Below are 16,917 nucleotides of genomic sequence, written 5' to 3'. Positions count from 1 at the left end.
GAAAAAATGAAAAGTAAACTACAGGTGAAGGGACTGACAAAAAAAACTACGATCCTAGACCTAGGGTTTAGGGTTTAGTGTTTAGAGAAAAGGATCACATTAATTCCGTGTGTTGACCAAGTCAACTCATAGAACTTGCTCTGATACCATGTTGAATTTATGGAAAAGTAAAATACTTCATTGACATCAATAATTTGTTGTAATCAAAGTACATGAACCTCTATTTATAATAGAGGAAGGTAGTAACGTCCAATTACAATAAAACTACATTTGTCCCAATTACACCCAAACTCTAACACTTAAAGATAAGTCCTAACATCATTAGGTAACTCAATATAGATAAAAGACAATTATAACTCAAATTAAAAATCTTCTTGGTCGTGAACCTAAGATAAAAATACTTTTGTGAGTCCTTCTTGATCTTCCAACTGATGTGATAAGGATGCCAACTCATGGTAATCATTGTGGGTCATACTTCTGTTACGGTCCTGGGTCATGGATCGAGTAACATGGCGTAGAACTTGAGACTCCAGCACTCAAAATTTAAATCCCTTCACGTCAAGGGTCAGTATATGAGTATTTCTCTTTGACCAGTGCTCAACCAGGAGGAAAGATCCTCTTTTGATGGTCCTACCGAGTTGTTGTGATAGGTAGGAGACCCCACAACACTGCTGACCTTGCTAGAGCAAGGTACTCTCTTTTCTTGATCACGGCAAAGAGGCTTTGGCCCTCTTGATTTTTGCTCTAGCTAAGATTGCAATTCTTCTTTCTTAAATAAATTAAAACACGAGTTTGGGATAGATTATTACCTCTTCTTTGCTGCTATGATCGGCTCCCACATTGCACCAGGATTGCTCAAGATTGGAGGATGAAGATCCTCACTTTTCTACTCGGTAAGGGAGGAATTGAGACCTCTCTTGTTGCTGCTTCCAAGAAGTAGGACAGACCTCCTCTTTGGGCTCAGAAAAGGGGCAGGAAGCTCCTTTTCTTAGTATGGATGATGGTGGATGAATTTGGGTGAAGATGGATGGCAATGGAGTGTGAAGGATAGGTTGAATTTTTGGAGTAAACCCTAAACTCGAGATCAAGAGGTGATCTCAACATGTTAACACTAGTTTATTCTAAAATCTCAAAGCTTACCTATTTCATTCATTCCTTTCCCTTAAATAGGTCATGTCATGGGGTTTTAGGGTTAGGGTTACAATAATTCCCCATAATGCCCTTACATATAAAGTAATTAGAAATAACTCCTACTTAAAACAATATAAGAAATAAATCCTACTCATAGTAATATAAGAAATAAATCCTATTGAGTGAGTTGTTGCCTCCTTCGTTGTGTGACTCGGTGTGCTATTGAGTCCACAACAACTTCTTATGGGTTTGGGCCCATCTTATGGGGCCTCATTGGTCTTGTGGCCTATCTTATAATAATCTTAGATATGTGGGCCTTCCTTGGTTGTGCGGGCTTAAGCTTATCTTCCAATATAATAATTCTATACAGGAAGAATTTTTTTTACTACAACTATTTATACTAAGGATTGCCTTCGCTAGCTCGTCGTCATTCCCAAGCCAACAATCGTGTTCTAGAATTTTTGCTGTTGAAATAGCACATTGGCGTCTATCTTGTTGAAAGATGGGCTTGAGCCCACAAGCTCAAGGCTAAAAGCTCACACGTCAAATGAGTGATAAAGTGGTTATTTATGGTATGTTCCATAAAGATGACATTGTCTTAGTATGTCTTTTAATCTATTAAGTTGTAACCCTAAGGCTTTTGTAACACTATAAATAAGAGCATTGCCTAAGAGGTAAGGCATTCAAACCTTCTCCTCTCTTTGAGAAATCGTCTAGCCACCCTCTCTTCTCCCTTGAGGCATTCTCTCCTTCCCTTAATCCAAACTCTCCTCTTTAAAGTCCTTCTCCTTTCTCTCTCTTCTCTCTCTTCTCTCCTTCTTCCACGTTAACCTAGAGCCATTCTCATGGGGTCCAAATTTCTACATGGTATCAGAGCAAGGATGTTAGGATCCCTATTCAAGTAGTTATGTCATCCATTCAAGAAGTTGTTTATAGGAGTTTTGCCATGAAGAGATAGGTAAAATATGTTTTTTTTTCATATTCTCTCTTTACGGTTTCAATTTTTTTCCTCTTCTTGAATTCTTGATTCACATCAAGGCAAGATAATCTTCATAAACATTGTGAAGATCTATCTTGTATGACTAAAAGGATATTGTATTCTTGACCATCTTGAAGCAAAATTACATGATTGATCAAAGGTTGTGTTTTTTTTTTTTTTTTGTTATTTGGATTCAGTTAATTTTATGTAACGGGAATCAAAAATTGTTGATATGGGATTCCTACATATGTTGTTGTCAGTTCTATAATCTAACATTACTCATGGGAGTGTGTTATGTTGTTGGATGACCATTATATGTTTGATGAAATTCTAGCACTCATTTATCCCTATTATTTTTGTGTTTGAACTTCAACAATTGAATCTGTTTTTGTGTTGAAGTATTCCCATGACTTGGAACTTATTTTGCCAAGAAATTTCTCTTGGTTTGCCAAGAAAGGCTTGTCTAAAGTTGATCTCAATTTTGTGGTTGAGTTTGGATTAAGGATAAGAGTTGCATCTATTCTCTTCTCTCTATTTTTTGATAAAAATAAGAGAAGTTGAGTAGTGGTTGGTTCTTGTTATCACTTGACAAAAGTATTTATTTTTCCATTATTTAGTGTTTTATTCACAAGAAAATATTCTCTACTTATTTTTGGTGGATAATTTGGTCTACAGGTGCTTCAAATTATGTTGTGTAATTGTTATTTGAGCCCCATTAACAATTGACCTCACTAGTTGATTTGCGCCAACATGGAGAGTGGACATATGAGTAATACGAGTGACATACTACGAATTACTAAAATTCCACTAAGTGGTCTTTCGAATTACCTCAACTGGTCACAATCGGCACAGAGGGTTCTCATTAATCGTGACCTTCTCAGTCATGTTATCAAAATCCCTCTTCCGATTGATGAAGAAGATGAAGTCTACCGTAAATGGGTCAAAAACGATAACATGGTTATCAGTTGGCTTATTAACAGTATGGAAGAGTATGTCACTAACAATGTGATCCACTTGGAAACTTCCAAGAATATTTGGGACACATGTGCTAAGCTCTATTCCAGTACCGCCTCCTTGCATAGTGTATATAATGATGTCCAAAGTATGTTGGCTACCAAACAAGGAAATAATATTCATGAGTTTCTGGCCCAGTTCGTAGCCTTCTCCAGTAATGAAAAATTACTCAACCATACTCTACCAACATTGTTGTTCAAGAAAAATAGTGTGAGGCCCTAGCAGCGATGATTTATCTTACCAATATAAATTTGTGTCAAGAGGTGGCTAAAACTCAACTTCTTAGTTCCTCTGCCCTTCCTTCTTTTTATGACATCAGTGCTACGTTGTTACGGATGTCTGATCCATTTCCTTCTTCTCCAATTGATGCTCCATCAACTATGTTCTCTGGTAATCGGGGTACATCATCCCTATTTCAAGGATGCTACAGAAATACAAGAGGCAGACGCAATAGAGGAAGTCAAATGAGCTTGACCCATTCCCGTACTGAGCCTAGATTGTGCACTTACTGTGGTGGTCAGAACCACCTTGTGGATTCATGCTAGAAACTCCATGGCAAGCCTGATTGGGTGACAACCAATCTAGCCTTGGTTAATGTTGAGAAAAAGGAAGATATGGCTGATTTTCATTCCGGGAATGTAACTATATCTGCAGTAGACTATGTTGTAATTTAGAAGCTGAAATCCTTATTGGAACAGTCCTCATCTCCACCATGCTCTACTGCTGCCACCACCATTGCCTCAAGTATTCTTTCTTCCTCTTTAACCCCTTCCTCTTGGATCATTGACTCTGGGGCTTTCGAACACTTGTAAGGTAACAAACACATGCTTCATTCATTGTCTCCATGTCTTCCTCATAAATTTGTCACTATTGCTAATGGTTCCCAAACCAAGGTGCTTGGCAAAGGTTCCTCCTCTCTTACCGCATCTATTCCACTCCAAGATGTGTTATTTGTTCCCCAATTTCCGTTAAATTTTCTCTTTGTTGGTCAATTAACCAAATAATTGAATTTTTTAGTAACCTTCTCACCATCTTCATGTATATTTTAGGATCTAACTACGAAACTGGTGATTGATGGTGGCAATGAAAAATGGGGTTTATACTATTTTACTCTTCCACCAAAAGCTATTATTTCATCCACTACATCCGAGGCTCAACTGGCTTGGTCATCCATCTACCTCGTCACTTCGTTCCTTAGTTCCATCTCTAAAATCTTTGTCTAATTTCAATTGTGTGGCATGTCATTTAAGTAAGAATGTTTGGAGTACATATTTTTATTTTTTTACAACTACTAGTATTGCTCCATTTGCATTAATACATTCTGATGTATGGGGCCCTTTAAAGGTCTCTAACATTTCTCAAGTTCAATATTTTGTTACTTTTGAGGACGATTTTACCTGAGTGACTTGGTTGTTTTTGTTTAAAGAATGATAACAAATTATTTATACTTTAAAAAAAATCATGCAATGGTTCTAACACAATTTGGAAAAAAAAAACTCAAATCCTTAGATCCGATAATGCTAAGGAATATTTATCTAATGAGTTTAAATTGTTTTGTGAGGGTAATGGGCTTCTTCATCAAACATCATGTACCTATACCACTCAACAAAATAGTGTTCCTGAAAGAAAGAATCGTCACCTCCTTGAAGTTGCTCGGGGCCTCTTCAAATCCATGAAGGTACCCTACTTTTATTGGCCTCATGCTATTCTTATAACATGCTTTCTCATCAATAGGTTACCTTCATCAGTACTTAGAAATCTAACTCTATATTCTGTTTTGTTTAATGGTAAAGATCTGTTTTCTCTTACTCTTAAAGTATTTGGTTGCACATGTTTTTTTCATGATACTTCACTACATAAAAGTAAACTTGATCCCAGTCCTTGAGGTGTATTTTTTTGGGGTATTCTCGAATTCAAAAATCATATATTTGTTACAATTCTACATTTCAGAGGTTGATGATATCTCGGGATGTGACTTTCTTTGAAGACACTTCCTTCTACTCCTCACATGAGGCTCCTCCAAGATTTACATTTCCTCCTACCACTCCATGACCACTTGTGTCGTTTAATGAAGATATTACTCAACCCCCTGACGCACCGGCTGTCCCCTCACCTGTGGAGTTGTTCGATCCACCTGAAGTAAGTCTTTCTCCTCCTATGTTTGGACCTGAATTTTATACTCGGCCTATTGTGTTACGAAAGGAAACCTAGTCTTGTACGACATCTCATCTAATAGCCAATTTTATGTCTTCTCATCACTTATCTTCTGAGTGTGCTCAGCTTCTTGCTTCTCTTTCGTCTGTTTCCATTCCATAATCCTGTTAGAAGGCCCTAAAGCATCCAGGATGGAAGGTGGCTATGGATGAAGATATGCATTGCATTATATGAAATCAAACATGGACATTGGCATTGCTCCAGGTGAAACACAACCAAAATGGGTCGGTTGCTCGCCTTGTTGCAAAAGGTTATACTGAGTGTTATGGGATAGATTATGAAGAGACTTTCTCTCCGATTACAAAACTGAACTCTGTACGTATCATCCTCTCTATTGCTGCTAACTCATCCTGGCCAGTATATCAGCTCGATGTAAAAAATGCATTTTTAAATGGTGATATGGAAAGAAAATTATATGGTCCAACCACCAGGATATGTGGTTGAGGGGGAGTCCGTATGTCGATTAAATAAATCTTTATGTGGGCTTAAACAATCCCCTTAGGCCTTGTTTGATAAATTCAGTCAAGTGCTTCTACGATTTGGCTTTCATAGGTGCTCCGTTGATCATTCAATATATGTTAAAGATACTATCAAAGGGAAGATATTATAGGCCGTGTATGTTGATGATATTATCCTGACTGGGAATGATACTCATAGTATACAATATGATATGTCAAGAGTTCAAAACTAAAGATTTGGGTAAACTCAATTATTTTCTGAGTATAGAAGTTCTTCATTCAAACCATGGAATAGTATTGTCTCAAAGAAAATACGTCTTGGATCTTCTTGAAGAAACATGAATGAAGGATTGTAGACCAGTTGATATACCTATGGATGCAAATGAAAAATTGTGTGCCACAACTGGAGAAGATGTTAACACTGGAAAATATCAAAGACTTGTGGGAAAATTGATTTATCTCACAGTAACCAGGCCTGATATATCATATGTTTTGAGTGTGGTAAGTCAATTCATGCACAAACCACAAATTACTCATTGTCAAGCATTGGAGAGAATATTACAATACTTAAAAGGTGCTCTAGGAAGAGGATTGTTTTATAGAAAAAATGGTCACTTCAATATAGAAGGTTTCTCAGATGTAGATTGGGCTGGATCACCCGATGATAGAAAATCTATGTTTAGGTATTGTACCCTTGTTAAGGGGGGGGGGGGGGGGGGGCTGACGACTGGTCACATGGAAAAGCAAAAATCAAAATGTGGTTGCAAGATCTAGTGCTAAAGCAAAATACCGAGCTATGGCCGTCACTGTAAGTGAACTTTTATGGATAAAGACTCTTCTTACTAAATTGGAATTTTATAAAGGAGGTTCTATGGGCCTACATTGTGTTAATTAAGAAAGCTATTCACATTACATCAAATCCAATCTTCCATGAAAAAACTAAACATATTGAAGTGGATTGTCATTGTATACGGGAAAAGTTTCAAGCAGGAATAATATTTCTTAAGTATTATGTATGTTTCATCTCAAGAGCAATTAGCTGCTATCCTCACCAAATCGGTTACATCCAAAATTCTATCTTATATAGGTGGCAAGCTGGGTATATATGATGTATTTCTCCACCAGCTTGAGGGGGAGTGTTGGAAGATGAGCTCAAGGCTAGAAGCCCACACGTCAAAGGAGTGGGAAAGTGGTTATTTATGGTATGTTCCATAAGGATGACATGAAGAAGTAAATACATTGTCTTAGTATGTCTTTTAATCTATTAAGTTCTAACCCTATGGGCTTTATAACACTATAAATAAGAGCATTAGCTAAGAGGTAAGGCATTCAAGCCTTCTCATCTCTTTGAGAAATCGTCTAGCCACCCTCTCTTCTCCCATGACACATTCTCTCCTTCCCTTAATCCAAACTCTCCCCTCTAACGTTCTTCTCCTTTTCTCCCATGACGCATTCTCTCCGTCCCTTAATCCAAACTCTCCTCTCTAACGTCCTTCTCCTTTCTCCCTCTTCTCTCTTCTCTCTCTTCTCTCCTTCTTCTTCCACGTTAACCTAGAGTCATTCTCATGGGGTCCAAACTTCTAAATATCTTATTTCTAGAAGATTGTTGGTGTCTTACCTTCTATCTGCTCAACCTGTATCAAGGATAGTTGTTTGGATAGATACAAAATCAAGGTGACAATCTTATTGTTATGGACTCAATAGTAGGCCGAGTCATTCAGAGGCGTCGTAGCTGAGTCATTTATTTATTCAGTTATTTGCCTTCAATTTATTTTATAAGTCAATTTACTAGTAGTGTAGCCATAGGGGCATATTTGTAATTTCTTTCTCTTTAACTCTTGGTGTCATGAACCCTGTTTGGGGGGGGGGGGTGAGGAATGGAATGGAAAAAAGCAAGTCTTGATTTAACTAAACCAAGGATTGGAGTTCTCCTCAATGAACCCAAGGATTGGAGTTCTCCTCAATGAACCCAAAAGTCCAGGTTCCCTTCAACGAATCTCCTCTATCTCCTTCTCTTCTTGTTCTAAATCGTAGGACTCAACACTGGATCTTTTCCCACAGCGCCATGTTACAAGATCCATGACAAGGGATCATAACAACTTGGTATCAGAGCTATACCGTTGTTGCAAGTTCGAATCCCGGAGGAGGCAACTTAGAGCCAGACCTGGTTAGAGCGACAAATCGGGCCAGTGTAGCTAGAGTAAGGCCACCATGGACGTTGTCTCATAACAGTGAGTATTGGCCCATTATCTGTTGTTCTAAGGAAAGGCTAGTGTTTGCGGTTACTTCCTCCTCCTCCGGTAGGTTGTGAGAAAGCCCTAATTTGGTCTTGGGATCTGTCTACTATTGGAGGATTAGGGGGAAATTTTGAAGGAAACCTGGTAAATGGGAGCATTCTGTTGCATTGTATAAATTCACTTTTGAAGCACTCGGCTGTGCTTGTGCAGCCCTTGAGCGATTATGATCTTGATGAATCTGGAAGATTTATCACAATGGATATTCCATTGCCCTTGAAGAATTTTGATGGGTCAATTCCCAATGTGGGGAAGGAGCTCGGGCTAAATCCAGAAGAAGCTTTAAAGCTAAATTCATTACTAAATGATCTGTCAAACAAGATAGATTTATGGGCGATAGGTTACATTCACTTACTGAAGCTATTCAAAGCAACATAATCTGATTATTTTTTCCCAGACAACGAAGAGTATGAGTGGGTCCCATTAAGCCTAGAATTTGGAATCCCACTTTTCAGTCCTAAATTATGTGAGAGCATGGGTGTCAGCGTCACAGTTACTACAGACTGATTGTCTATCTGAACACCATGATGCTATGCATGGGCTGTGGAAAATGTTAAAGGAGATTTGTGCAGAGTACCAAGCGATGGGTCCCACTGCTAAGTTAATGTATAAAAGGGAACAACAAACTAAGGAACCATCTCGTCAACTGAAAAATTATGCCAGTGGAAGGTGGAACCCACTTACTAACCCTTCTATACCTGTATCTGGTGTAAGCCTTAAACATGAATTTCTAACAACATGAAATTCATCATATAATTTAAATGGAAGCAAAATCATACCTCCTTCCATACGCTTCAGATTCCTTCTCTATGATCTTTGTTCGGTGCTTCCGATCTCTGAACACTCTCGAAGATGGCTCAACTGAAGGGGCTTTAGTGATGAGACAGGGGACCAAAACTACAATCTGAAGCCAACCACCCATCAAGGTTGTTCATGGCTTCGTGTTACCGAGGGAGTTATAACTGCAGGAAGTTGCAACTGCCAGAAGTTGAGACCACGATTAATGAGAAAACCGTTTCTCATAAAAATGGTTAACATTCTCCCACTTGGTCCAAACTTCTAATATAATCTTAAACCCGTCGATAATCTGAATTTAAGTAATAAATACATGAATCATGGCGATAGGTCCTCTAACGATGAGTATTATCTTCCATGTATTACTATGTATGTATTACTTATACTTTATGAATAAACCTTATGTTTACTCTTGGTCCAACATAAATGAATTTTCTCAAAATTAAAGTGCACATAAATATGAGAAAAAACATCACATTAATTAAGAATTTCACTGAAATAACATTGTTCATACAATGAAAAATATACATAATGGAACCAAGTCCCATATTCACAACATGATCCTTAAATTTAAACCTTTGCATGCCCTTAGTCAAAGGATATGTGATCATTAAGTCAGTGCTGACGTGCTCAATGACCACTTTCTTTTCTTTAACACGTTCTCTTATGGCCAAATACTTTATGTCGATGTGTTTACTTCAACTTCCACTTTTGTTGTTTATGGCCATAAAAGCAGCACCTGAATCATCACAATATATTCTTAATGGCCTAGAGATAGAATCCATAATTCTAAGCCCAAAAAAGAAACTCTTAAGCCATACACCATGTGAAGTAGCCTCAAAAGAGGAAACTAACTCGGCTTCCATAGTCGACGTGGCGGTCAAAGTCTGTTTGGCACTCCTCCATGATATTGCTCCACTGGCCAACAAGAAAATGTATCTTGATGTTGATTTGCGGGTATCGAGACAGCCAGCAAAGTCAGAATTTGAGTAACCAATGACTTCTAGATTGTTCATCCGTCTATACATCAGCATGTAGTCTTTGGTTCCTTGAAGGTACCTCATTACTTTCTTTGCAGCTCTCCAGTGGTCTAACCCGGGATTACTATGATATCGCCCCAACATTCCAACAGCAAATGCAATATCAAGTCTTATGCAGACGTGAACATACATTAGGCTTCCAACAGTAGCAGTATATGGAATGTCCTTCATTTGTTCCCTTTCAAGGTCATTCTTCGGGCATTGGTTCAAATTGAACATATCACCCTTCACAATGGGAGCTGCACTTGGTGAAAAATCTTCATCTGAAATCTCTCTAACACTGTATTAATATAGGTTTCCTGAGACAGACCTAAGATACCTCAAAATCTGTTTCTATGAATCTTAATGTCAATGACATAAGATGCCTCACCCATATCCTTCATATCGAAATTGTTAGAGAGAAATTGTTTCACTTCATGTAGAAAACCCTTATCATTGGTTGCTAGCAAAATGTCATCCACATATAAAACAAGAAAACAGATTTTACTCCCACTGACCTTCTGGTATATGCATTGATCCATAATATTTTCTACAAACCCGAATGAAGAAATACATTATGGAATTTCAAATACCATTGGCAGGATGCTTGTTTTAATCTATATATTGACATTTTTAGGTTGTAAACCAATTGGTCACCATCACTAGAGGGGAATCCTTCAGGTTGTTTAATGTAAACCTTCTCCTCTAGATCTCCATTGAGAAATGTCATTTTCACATCCATTTGTTGCAACTCTAAGTCAAAATGGGCTAATAATGCCAAAATAATCCGCAAAGAATCTTTCTTAGATACAGGAGAAAAAGTTTCCTTGTAATTGATTCCTTCTTTCTGAGTGAATCCCTTAGCAATGAGTTTTGCCTTGTATCGCTCAATGTTGCCTAATGAGTCTTTCTTTGTTTTAAAGACCCTTTTACATCCAATGGCTTTAAATTCACTAGGCAACTCAACAAGATCCCAGACTCTGTTACTCTTCATATAATTCATCTCTTCCTTCATGGCATTGTACCATAATTTTGATTCTTTGCAACTCATAGTTTCTGAAAAATACATGGGATGATTTGTGGTTCCAATGTCAGATTCTTGCAGATACACAATATAATCATTAGGAATTGCTGATCTCCTGAGTCTAGTAGATCTTTTTAATGTTGAACCATCATTTTCCTGAGAAGTATGTGGTTCAACTAGTTGTTCAAAAGTGCTTGGAAACTCTTGAAGTACCTGATCTACTGGAATGTCGTCAGCATTTTGTGGAACTTCAATGATTGGTTGTTCAACATCAGTTTGTACTTGAGGGGTGCTGTGAAAAATAACCAATCTTTCACTTGAGGTGGAAGGTTGATATTTTGAATGATCCTTCTCAAAAACTACGTTCCGAGTTGGATTCCTCCCACTTATCAAGTCATTTTCAAGAAATTTTGCTTTTCTTGATTCGACAATCGTAGTGTTGTTAGATGGACAATAAAATCCGTAACCTTTAGACCTTCCACCATATCCAATGAAATACCCACTAATGGTCCTTGGTCCAACTTCTTCTCTTGTGGATTATAAATTCTCACATCAGACAGGCATCCCCAAACGCGCATATGTCGCAAACTCGATTTCCAACCTTTCCATAATTCAAATGGCGTTTTTGGAACAACCATGGTTGGAACTCGGTTTAATATATACACTGTCATCTTAAGTGCTTCAGGCCACAAGGATCTAGGAAGATTGAAGTTGCTAAGTAGACTCAGCACCATGCCTAATAATGTTCGGTTTCTTCTTTCTGCTACACCATTTTGGTCCGAAGAACCAGGCATGGTATATTGGGCAACAATCCCATGTTCTTGAAGAAATTTTACAAATGCTTCAGGTGCTTGTCCATTCTCTGTGTATCTACTATAGTATTCTCCACCTCTATCTGATCTCACGATCTTAATTTGGTTACTGCATTGTCTCTCTACTTCTGCCTTAAAGATCTTAAAGGCATCTAATGCTTCATTCTTTTTATAAAGCATGTAGAGATACATGTATCGTGAGGAATCATCTATAAAAGAGATGAAGTATTTCTGACCATGTGAGTCCATGTCTGGACTACATATATTAGTATGTATGATCTCTAATATGGTTGAACTCCTATTGGCACCTTTCTTTGACTTGTTAGTCTGCTTTCCCTTAATGTAGTCTACACAAGTCTCAAAATCAGTAAAATCCAGAGTATTAAGTACCCCTTCATTCACTAATCTTTTAATTCTATCTATGGAGATATGACCTAATCTCCGATGTCATAATGTAGAGGAATCCTCATTAATAACACCTCTTTTATTACCAGTGTGAACATGCATTGAACCGTAAGTGGCATTGTTTTGTAAATTAATGTTATAAAGACCATCAGACAATGTACCATTCCCAACACAATCAGACTTATAATATAAACTGAAAGATGAATCTTAAAAGTTAAAAGAGTATCCATAAGGTACAAGCCTTGAAACTAAAATCAAGTTTCTGGAGAAACGTGGAACATAAAAGGTCTTTACTAATTTTAAAACAAAGCCACTACTTAAAGTTAAATAGCAAGTTCCTATAGCTTTCACATGTGAGCTCATCTGGTCTCCTGAGAAATTGTGATGCTTACTTCCCATTGGTTTCCTTAGGTTTTGCAAACCTTGCAAGGAATTCGAGATGTGGATTGTTGATCCAGAATCAATCCACCAAGTGTAATTATTGACATTAACCATATTAGATTCATAACAAACAAATGAGGTTGGTGTGCCTTTGTCAGCAAGCCATTTCTGAAACTTGGCGCATTCCTTCTTCATGTCCCTTCTTTTTACAGAAGAAACACTTGGAATCTTTCTTAATACCAACTTGAGGGGGTATTTTACCCTTCCCTTTTTGTTTGGCTTGATACTTTCCCTTTCCATGTTGTTGCCAGCATGACACTTTCTCCTTGATCCATCACCAGTCTCCCTTTCTCTTGAACACACATGGTCAAAAGTTCATTAACTGACCATTTATCTTTATGTGTATTGTACGAGATTTTGAAGGGTCCATATTGGTGCGGAAGGGAATTTAGAATGTAATGCATCACGAAAGATTCTGATATATCAACCTCGAGATTTTTTAATTGAGCCGCAATATCCCTCATTTGCATTATGTGCTCAGGCACACCTTTCATACTGGTGTGCTTTAGGGATGAGAACTTCATGATTAGGGTGCTTGCTAATGCCAAATCTGAAGTGACAAATTGAGCATCACAAGTCTTTGATATTTTCATACTACTCAATAGAACCACGAAGACCAACAATAATTTTAGTCTTAATGAACATTATACTGAGGCGATTAGATCGCTCCCATCGTTCATAAAGTGTAATTTCAGCTGCAGTGCTGGTATCAGTAATTACTGGTGGTTCGTCTTTCCTAATAGCATAATCTGTCCATCCACCCTAAATGAAGAAGTATTCTCTCTTTCCAGACCTTATAGTTATCTCCCTTAAGATCAAGGATATCACAACGAATATCAGAGAAATGTGCAGGTTGTACAACTGCATAAAATTACAAATTACATGTTGATGTTAAAACTGAGGCCTGAATAAAATATCATGCCCCACCAATGTAAATCATGCTTAAAAATCAAATCAATTGACATAAAAAACATTGCTTGTGGCTAAATATTTTTTAATTCAAGCAGATTCAATATTCTTTATGAGTAAACTTGATGACAAAACTATCAAATTATTTATGAATTCATAATTCCTGTGGGTAAACTATGAATAATTTGATATTTTATTCTAATTAATATACTCAAATATAATAAAAATTCCTGTGGGATAAAATTTATTACATTAAGTATAATTAATTGCAATTAATTTCTACTTTTTATTTATGATAAAACTATCAAATTATTTATGAATTCATAATCCCTATGGGTAAATTATGAATAACTTGATATTTTATCCTAACTAATAAACTCAAATATAATAAAAATTCCTGTGGGATAAAATTTATTATATCAATTAAAATTAGTTAAAATTAATGTCTAATATTCTTTATGTGATCCTAATCATAATATATAATTTTTATTAAGTCAAAGATGTTGTGGCTACTCTCTAATTAATAAAAATGATATGGATCACTAGACATTAAATCTCACAAATGTATGAGAATAACATGAATTGCATAATTTTAACTTACACTAACATGTTATCATTGTGCACAAAATATTCTCATAAGATATGCATAATTAAAAAATATAATATTATGCATAATTTTAATTTCATGCATTTAAATATATGCAAAAAAAATGCATAAAAATTGTAACAGGAAATAAACCTAAACATTCTTATATGCATAACAGCCGACGGCCAGTGGCCTAATGGTCACTAGCGCAATTAATTTTTCCAGTGCATGGGTTCGAATCCCTCTGGCACAAAATCAATTTTAAGTACCGAGTCGGCTCGGTCCAGGAACGACGAGCCAACTCAACTCATCCGAGTCGACTTGACAGTTCTTCTTTTTTTTTTTCACCGAGTCAACCTGACCTGAGACACGGTTGCCAAGTTGGAACGGCAAGTCGCAGAAGACTCATCCCGAGCCAACTCGCCCGGTATTTACAAAAATACCTTATGGTTTTAATTAACCAGTTTCTGCGCACTGGGGGTTGTCTTCAACCTCTAGCCGCACGCAGAAAGAAGGTTTGTCGGCGTTCCGCCGGCGTTCTTTCAAGTCGTCGATGCCAGCAAACCTGTCGGAATGATCGCCGACGTTGGCGATGCAGCTTCGAAGCTCTAAGGCGTCGCAAACTGTCGTCGTGGTGAGCTCACAGAGAGCATACAGCGACAGGCTCCGTTGGCGTTCTGTAAGTTGTCGGCGCCAACAAACCGTGTGGAATGGTTGCCGGCGCCGGCGTCATGCTCGACGCTGGTTGTCACTGATGCCATAGCCCTGGCTCCTGCAAGCAATGATCGCATAATTTGTTTTTAAAAAACATAGACCAAAAACAAAAACAAAAACTCTCGGAATGGAAACGCTGGATCAGTGGTCTGCTCTGATACCAACTGTAAGCTTTAAACATGAATTTCTAACAACATGAAATTCATCATATTATTTAAACGGAAGCAAAATCATACCTCCTTCCATACGCTTCAGATTCCTTCTCTCTATTCTCTGTTCGGCGCTTCCGATCTCTGAACACTCTCAGTGATGGCTCAACTGAAGGGGCTTGAGTGATGAGATAGGGGACCAAAACTACAATCTGAAGTCAACCTCCCATCAAGGTTGTTCATGGCTTCGTGTTAGCGAGGGAATTGCAACTGCAGGAAGTTGCAACTGCCAGAAGTTGAGACCACGATTAATGAGAAAACCGTTTCTCATAAAAATGGTTAACATCTGGAGCTTTAACAGAATATCAGAGACTCAAACGAGCTATCCGAGATCGTTGCCGAAGTGAAGTTTTAAGTTTTGATGGGAGCATTCTAAGGTATTACAGCTATTTGTCTATTTTCTTTTCCCACAATAATGTTAACGGACTAGACTTATTGTGATGAATAGATGTTTTGAATAAATAGGAACTTATACAATTAACCAAAAGAGTATTAGAATCGAGTATAATAGTTTGCACCATTTTACAATCAATTAACTGAACCTGCATACAGATTCATACATCATAATGAGAACAAGGAGAAACTTTTGTTTGCTTTCCTGTTCAATACACGATACCTTTTGACCTGCAGAGAACAATATCATGTTACTATCATGTTTTGACAATTTCTTGTTTGGCTGGATGAATGAGTTGGTGCATCCCCTATGTGTGAACATTTGATTAGTATTTTCACTGCTTGAGGAACTACAGAGAGGTAAGCTCAATAATATGTCTTTCCAATATTCTTTTAACAGGTCATATGCATTAACTCTTGTTTACGAGGCTACTACAAGACCTATTGAAGAAGCACCTTCTACAATTCTTGTCAAACCTGAATCAGATGATACTGATGGCAGAGAAGTGATCCTGCCGGGTGTGAACCTTCTTTTAGACGGATCTAGGTTGCTCTCATTTGACATTGGCACTTGCTTGCAGGCCCGCCAACCAGTCTCCGTGATAGCAGAGGCTTCTATAGCTTCTGCATATCTCTAGACGAAGTAGCATCATTTCATTTGAGTTTGTTTGTTAAACTAAAATATGGATGCGTATGGTGGGCCTGATAAATACAGAAGACAATTGAAACAAATTATTAACTCTTGATGATACATTAATAAACAATCAGTCTATATAAATAGACTATTACACAACGAAAAGAAACTAAAATTAGACATGACACGGCACGATCCAACTCCAACGTACAAAACTTACTTAACTAAGTAAACTAAACCGTAACTCACTCCTAAAGACCAGGAGGACAAACCAACTAATTTCCTCAACAATCCCTCCCTTAAACTGATGTTCCAGACATAACTTGCAGTTTAATAAGAGTCAAACTTTGAAACGCCATCCTTCAAATTGAATCATTTGAAATGCAAACACCAAGTAGCTTCCTGAGCTTCTGAAATGTATTAAACTTGAAAGGCTTGGTTAGAATATCAGCAATCTGGTCTTCACTTCTGCAAAAAATAAGATCAATAACTCCATCATTTGTGAGACCCCTCAAGAAATGATACTTCACATCTATATGTTTGCTTCGACCATGTAAAACTGGATTTCTTGAAAGCTTTATTGCTTACCTGTTGTCACAATAAATCTGAGTAGGTTCATCCTCCTTAAAATGCAGCTCTTTAAGGATTTTCTTTATCCAAATAGCTTGACAAGCACAAGCTGTTGCAGCAACAAATTCAGCTTCAGTGGATAATAATGTCACAATAGTTGCTTCTTTGATGACCATCAAATAGCTCCTATCCCCATTATGAAAACATACCCAAATGTGTTTTTTCGATCATCTGAATCTCCTGCATAATCACTATCTGTAAAGCCAAACAGATTTGACTTTTCTCATTTCTTGTAGAACAACCCAAACTCCTTAGT

The 16,917-nt window shown here is 37.4% G+C and overlaps 1 pseudogene; it reads left to right on the top strand.

The window, feature by feature from the left end:
- The first annotated feature begins 2,860 nt into the window (after positions 1 to 2,860).
- LOC137965310 (uncharacterized) lies at positions 2,861 to 16,035 on the top strand (annotated as a pseudogene).
- The last annotated feature ends 882 nt before the right edge of the window (positions 16,036 to 16,917 follow it).

This window comes from Aristolochia californica, unplaced genomic scaffold (genome assembly GCF_029961685.1).
Source record: "Aristolochia californica isolate CCGP_79_NKW_82.1479 unplaced genomic scaffold, dmAriCali1.0.hap1 SCAF_5, whole genome shotgun sequence".
Classification (NCBI taxonomy): domain Eukaryota; kingdom Viridiplantae; phylum Streptophyta; class Magnoliopsida; order Piperales; family Aristolochiaceae; genus Aristolochia; species Aristolochia californica.
The sequence above is the reverse complement of the archived record's forward strand: the minus strand, read 5'-3'. Positions and strand labels throughout refer to the sequence as shown.